Source organism: Alligator sinensis, unplaced genomic scaffold (genome assembly GCF_000455745.1).
Source record: "Alligator sinensis unplaced genomic scaffold, ASM45574v1 scaffold93_2, whole genome shotgun sequence".
Classification (NCBI taxonomy): Eukaryota; Metazoa; Chordata; order Crocodylia; family Alligatoridae; genus Alligator; species Alligator sinensis.
The window spans coordinates 2,402,549-2,409,387 of NW_005841854.1; the positions used below are offsets into that span (position 1 = coordinate 2,402,549).

At 44.4% G+C, this 6,839-nt stretch overlaps 1 protein-coding gene across 2 annotated transcripts in view; it reads left to right on the forward strand.

The window, feature by feature from the left end:
* The first annotated feature begins 13 nt into the window (after positions 1–13).
* MTR (5-methyltetrahydrofolate-homocysteine methyltransferase) overlaps positions 14–6,839 on the forward strand; it is a 104,727-nt gene continuing 97,901 nt past the window's right edge. Inside the window, exons 1-3 of one of the 2 annotated variants that reach the window (XM_025213647.1) lie at positions 14–5,613; positions 5,749–5,881; positions 5,989–6,102. The gene's annotated coding sequence lies outside the window, so the exon portion shown is untranslated. Of the gene's footprint in view, positions 5,614–5,748; positions 6,103–6,839 lie in introns of both variants that reach the window. The other variant, XM_025213640.1, reaches the window with a different exon arrangement.

Sequence of the window (6,839 nt, forward strand, 5' to 3'; positions counted from 1 at the left end):
GGCAGTAGCTGCTGTGTGGCCCTGACTCCAGGTAGGGGCTGGAGGCTGAGCCAAAGCAACCATATGTCCCCTTGCCCCCCATATAAAGTTCTAAGATGAGGGGCTTTTTCCTTCATGTAAAATGGGGAGGTAAAATGTCAACTTTGAATTGAGTAAACTGGGTATTGTTTAGAGACAAATTAGATAATTGTCTAATTTAAAGAGGAATTTAATAATTTCAGAATAATTGAAAATGCTAATTCTGTATTTGCCCCCAATTCTCCTAGTTATATTAATTACTTGAGCGCTTGCTAAAATTATGTGGGGCATATCGTTCCAAGTCTGCTGTTTTTGAAGTGCTGCTGGAACATCTGTAGTCTAGACAGCTGTGGACACTTTTCCAGTGGTATTCCACAACCAAAAGTTTTAATACCTGACAACTCAAAATTGAATGTTCCATGCCAAAAATTCATTGCATTTTCTCTCACTTTCTTAGATGGAGTGAAAACACAGTATAGCCTAAGTCATATGACACTTACAATAAGAGAATATTCGGGCAAAAAAATGGAAAATTATGAGGAAAGGAGTCCATTTCCATCGTAAAAAGTATGGAGTAGATTAAGCCTAAATTCCTCTCTTTCACCATGATTCAGGATTTTATATTCTAAAGTCCAAAAGAAAGTTCCTTGCTTTTACAGAACTTCATTAGCATCTATAATTTGGCTTTGCACAAATGGGATTATCAGCATTACATTACCCTTAATTACTTGCAAATCAAATTTATCAAAGGCTTTCTAAGGGTGTAAATCTCCCCGGAGTAGTTTAAATTCAACACCTGTTCTTCCCTAGTGTATTGTACTGTTTGCACTATTTCAAAATTTTGGCTCTAGTTCAGGAACTTATTCTTATTCAGGACAGCACTTTAGCATGTGCTTAAAGTTAGGAATGTTCTCAAGTGCTGTCTTGCATATAGATGGGTTTAACACCCGCTTTAATGCTTTTCTGAGTTGAAGTCTTTAAACTGTCTGCTTCTAGTATAAAAAAAAATTCACGTAAATACCAACATTTAATCAATATTATAGAAGAGACAGCGTGCATCTACACATACATATTAACATGACACTTATTGCATCAGAGTTTATTGCTCCTGGGCATCATATTTACATGTGCCCAGGACTGCAGCATGTTGAGCCAGCTCAGAGCTGCCCCAGCTAGCAGTGGGTTTAGGGGGTCAGCCTGCCAGCCCAAGGCTGCTCCAGTTGAGCTTGACATGCTTTGGAAGGGCTGGCTGGGACACAAGGATGTTCCAGTGCAGGGCTAGCCAGCAGGCAGCCCCCACAGTGAAGCACCCTTGTGCCCTGGCCAGCTGGGCCAGCATATACACTGTGAAGAGGCTTCCTGTGCCTCTTCACAGAACAAGAAGAAAAATCCAGAAAACTTACTGGACTTACAAGAAACAGCACCTGGGAACAGTGCAGCCACCAGGTTGCTGGTTTATCAGCCGTTGGCCCATCCGGATCGGCGTTCACTGCATCCAATGCACTATTTACAGCAGTGTGGCCATGACAGAGAGAGAAGATGGCTAGGGAAAGCAGGCAAGTCCTACCATCCTAGCGTGAAGCTCCAGCTGTGAGAAGCTTGGGGACGGGAAGAGGACCAGATCCCGGTCTCAGAGCGTGGAGGAGCTCTAACTATGGAGGATCACTTGTCAGTGTTCTCCAACTGTGGATACTAGAGCACTGGGAAGGATGGAGCAGCTGCAAGCCGCTCAGTGTGAAAGAAGTTTGTTTTTTTCTTTTTTTTTTGCATTTGAGTTACTATTATATAATAGAAAGAGTGCTGACTGACTTATTGAGTAAAGGGGAGGAACCCCGAGCTGTATAAGTAATATTCACCTGCAGTGGAGGCAAAGACATTGCCTATCTGTGGCTAGTTTTTTTCTTTTTCCTTTGACTTAAGTTGTTCTTACCCATGAGGCTGTGTCCAGACAAGGATCATTCCCCAGCCCTTGGGGAAAGGAGCCTATACCTGTGATAAAGAAAATCAAAAGTGCATAGCATTTTAGGACTTGGGGGTCGGACTCGATGATGGGGGTCGGACTTGATGATCTATTGAGGTCCCTTCCGACCCTAGCATCTATACGAATCTATGACTTTGGGCGTGCCAAATACTTACCTGGACTGTGCTGTTCTTTGGCTGTTGCAGTTTCCTTTTTTGTCCTAGTGGTGACCCAATGTTCCTCTGGGTCCACTCTGAGCTCTTTATCCAGAAGTAGCGCTGAAAGGACCCTGAGCCAAAGAAAAAAAAAGAACAGAACAGAAGTAGAACATCTGTTAACAACTGATAAGATTTCCTGCAATATCTTTACATTGGTTGGCATTTGGTTTAGGTGTAAGGAGAGGCTGGAGCCCCAGGAGGAGCAGGCCTAAAGTCCTTGAAGTAAACTCTCAGCAAGGGAACACCTCCCAATATTTATAGATTACATCAAGATGTGGCAGGTGAGAACTGGGCAAATACTGCTGTTTGATTTTGCAAGGATAACAAGGCCTTTCCCTCAAGGCACAAACTCACTGGGCACAAGGTCAGCGAGGCCCTTGGCCCTACCTCGTGCCCCATGGACATACACTTACACTGCTGTGGAGTAAAATAACTCTGCAGCAGGATAGTACTTGTATTTAAAACGTGTAGATGCTGAGATGTTTACTGTGGAGCTAATTAGTCTACTCTGCAGTAAACATCTTGTGAAGATATGCCCACAGAAACATTAGCCTTTAGGCTACTGTTTAAATAAGAATACTGCTCTTGAAATGCTGTAGGACCTTATAAGGGAATTTGTCAGTCATTAAGGAAGGAAATAGAAAAAACTTCTGTTGACTACAGTGGGGCTAAAATTCATCTGTCATCTCAAGGACTAGCAATAGGCAAGTTTTTTCATGCAAATACTTTATTTGATAAAGATAATTCAGAAACAATTAAAAAAAAGAATGAAAAGCTGAAAGTCAATATTTTGTTTTGACAATTATTAAATTGATTTTTAAAGAAGTAAAAAATCCTGAAATTAAGCATTTTATTTCTAATTGAACAAATGCTTTATTCAACTAAAATGAAGGTTTGTGTGGGGTTTTTTTTGTTTTTGTTTTAGCGCAGAGGGGAGAAGAGGTCCTTTTAATGAGGAAAAAAAAGTTGTCATTTCAGGTTGACCCAAGATGAACTTCCCTTTCCCTATGGCTGGAACCCCAGTTGGCATTGGGACACCCAGGGGTCCAAACAGCGAGCAGGTGATGAAGAAGGAACAGCTCCCCCCCCGCCCACTATCCCCAGATGACCTGGGGGTGATTGAAGCCCAGGTCTGCTCCTGCTCCAGTCCAGTTAGAAGCTGCAGAGAGTGGATGTGCAGAGTGTCTGTCTTGGCAGCAGTGGGTGGGTCTCTACTCCCTTCACCCCATTTTCCCCAGTGTCCCTAGGACTCCATCTATGGGAGGAGCCAGACTTGGTGGTGATGGGAGGGAGGGGACAGTTCCTCCTTCCAGTGCTTGGTCCTGGAGCATCCAGGAGCCTGGGCAGGGAGCTGCAACACCAGAAGGGGAACCTACCTGCTGCACTGTTCCCAGCTAAGACCAGTATCCTTTGCTGCTGTTCACAGGAGGTTTATCTGATTTGAGGATTCAAAAAGGTCCCTGGCAACTGCTGCTGTGGTGCAGTTTATCCACCCAAAGGCCCTGGACTCATATGACCCACTACAGCACTGGTGGCATCTCCAATACCCGCTAGATTCTTTCATGCAGATAAACCAAATAATCTTGCTTACACATAGCAGTTGACTGGCATAATTAAGGAGGGCTGTGTTTTCTGCTACAGCTATTCAGGAACAGTTCCTTTTGCAAATACTCTATTCCAGAGTGATTACTTGTCATGTCATTGTAATATTATAATCATGACTATCTGGTAATGCTGTTTCTTACTGGAAGCTAGCAGTTGCTTTCTCTAAGTGGGACATGTGCCTTTGCAAGGATTTTTCTGTCAAATTGCGTTCCTTGCTACCTACACCACAAACCTCTTCCTAATACTGCCCTTTTAAACCCTAAAAATTGTCCTTTGAAGTGTAATTTTTTGCTGACTGGAGCTATTAACTTAAATCTAGCTAAATACACTCAATGGTCTCCTGAATCTGACTTTAGAGACACACTTTATTTCTACTCTATGTCCAATAGCAATTGTTGATAGATTAAATTTGGGCTGCTATAGGAACACTTTAAAGATTTTCTTGACCTGGTTTTTTTCTCATTTACATCTGCTTTACAGCTGTGTAGCTCCATTGCTTTAAATTGAGTTATTTGTGATTTATAGTAATGTAAGTGATAGGAGCATCAGGCTTGTTGCTTTATAGGTGTCTTTTCTTAAAAGAAAAATAAAATGATTTTAGATAGCATGTAGGAGCAATTGCATTTAGAAACCCAAGGAACCTTGTCTTGCCTTTAGAAACTAAGGGCACTCATGGATCTAAATGCTCTATTTAGAACGTTCAATAGTTCTAAATCCTGTAGACTATGCATCTGTAGACTATGCATATTTCCAGAAATGAAAATGTAATATTCTACATGCCTATGGCATCTCGCCTCATGGACTTTTCAAGTGCCTTAAATTCCCAACAAAACACAGCTTTAAGGCTTCTGACAGTGATGAAAACAAATGTCCGACTCTAAGTCATGTTTTTTAATTAAGACTCCTATCTTATGAAAATCTTGTGTGTGTAGGATGAGAAGATGGGTTATAGGTGGCTTAATTGATGATAGTGATTATGATAAATGTAGTGATTTAAACCTTCAGAGACCTGTTAGATGTAACGTAATTAATCCTCACTATATCTCTATGAAGTAGGTGGATACAGTGATTATTACCATGGTTTACCGGGGAATGGTCATTAGACACATGCATGAAGAAACAGCTGCCTTCCAGGCCAGGTACAGATATTACACTTTTACAGGTATAAGTGATGAGAAATCAGTCTATACCCATAATGGACTACAAGTTCAGCACACAAAACAAGTCTGTACCCGTAATAGAGCAGAAGTTCGGCACACAAAAACTATTTAAAAACGGCAGAACCCAGCATAAGACTTGCCACCACTGAAGTGTGAATGTGCATTCTGCTTGCTACCAATCTAAACTACACCACTCACAGAAAACCTCATAACTTAGATCAATTCTGCCATGGGCTTTTTGAATATTTGTATCTAGTGCCAGAGAACAGGCTTCCCAAATTTCACTGAGGCCAACGTGCTAACTGTTTCCCTCTTGAAGGAGCCAACAAAGGCCCTGGCAGCTGCAGAGGAGGAGGTAGGAAAGGATGCCTCTAAGGGAACCAGCGCCACTCCAAGCACGGCACAGGCCAAGTTACCGGAACACCAAGAGAAAGAGACGCCGGGTCCTCATCATCAGCAATTCCATCCTGAGAGGAATGGAGGGGCCCATCTGTCGCTCTGACCCCATGGCATGTGAGGTTGTTGCCTGCCTGGAGCTCAGATTCAGGATGTCACAGAGATGATCCTGGACCTCATTACCCCGTGGTCCTCATCCACGTGGGAATGAATGACATGGCCAGGGGCAACCCAGACCGCATCATGAGAGTACAAGGTTCTAGGGGCAAAGCTCAAGGAGAAAAGCACAGGTGTTTTTTTTTTCTATCCTTCCAGTGAGCAGACGTGGACGGCACCACGAGACATGCACCAGCGAGGTCAACCAGCGGCTTCAGAGCTGGTGTTATACAAGGTTCTAGGGGCAAAGCTCAAGGAGAAAAGCACAGGTGTTTTTTTTTTCTATCCTTCCAGTGAGCAGACGTGGACGGCACCACGAGACATGCACCAGCGAGGTCAACCAGCGGCTTCAGAGCTGGTGTTACCAGGTGGGCCTTGTGTTCTTGGACCATGACCCGCATTTCTGCACAGAGGACATGTTTGGGTGGGATGGGCTTCATCTCTCTCCAAAAGGTAAGCGTGTTTCTTCTTCCAGGATGGCTGATCTCATACGGTGAGCTTTAAACTAGGTTCGCTGGGGGATGGGGACACAGAGGAACATGAGATCACTTCGCCGTCAAGCCAGGTGATGTGCACAGATAGTATTCAGGTAAGTGACAGGGGCCAGGGCAGGCTTAAGAACAAGGGGGCAGCATGGGCACCTACAGGAGGCCTCAAATGCCTCTACACAAATGCTTGAAGCATGGGGAATAAGCAAGAGGAACTTGCCCTCCTGATAGCTAGCAAAAACCCAGACCTAGTGGGGCTCCCGGAAACCTGGTGGGATTCTACCCATGACTAGGCAGTGGACATCGAGGGATACAGGCTGTACAGGTAAGACAGAGCAAGGAAAAGAGGGGGGATGGGTGTAGCGCAATATGTCAAAAATACATGTCCTCTATTATCAGGATGGGGTCAGAGGAGGGGCAAAATGAGGCACTCTGGGTAAGAATGCAAGCGGGGTGTGGGGAAAGAGACTTGATAGTGGGTGTCTACTACAGACGGCTTCACCAGGGGAACGAGCTGGACCTGGAATTTTCAGGTCAGCTCACAGAGGCTGTAAAGTCAAGGGATGTGGTTGTCATGGGTGACCTAAATTACCCGGGCATCTGCTAGGAGGAGCAGTCAGCTAGGTCTGACCACTCAACGTAGGTTCCTAGCCAGGATACAGGACCTCCACCTAACCCAGGAGGTGCATAGTCCCACCAGGGGAAATGCCTTGCTGGACTTGGTCCTCGCCACGGGCGACAACCTGGTGAAGGGTCTGCGGATACTTGACCACCTGGGTGACAGTGATCATCACCTGCTGGAATTTACTATCCAGTGCAGGGTGGTGAAAGCAAGCAG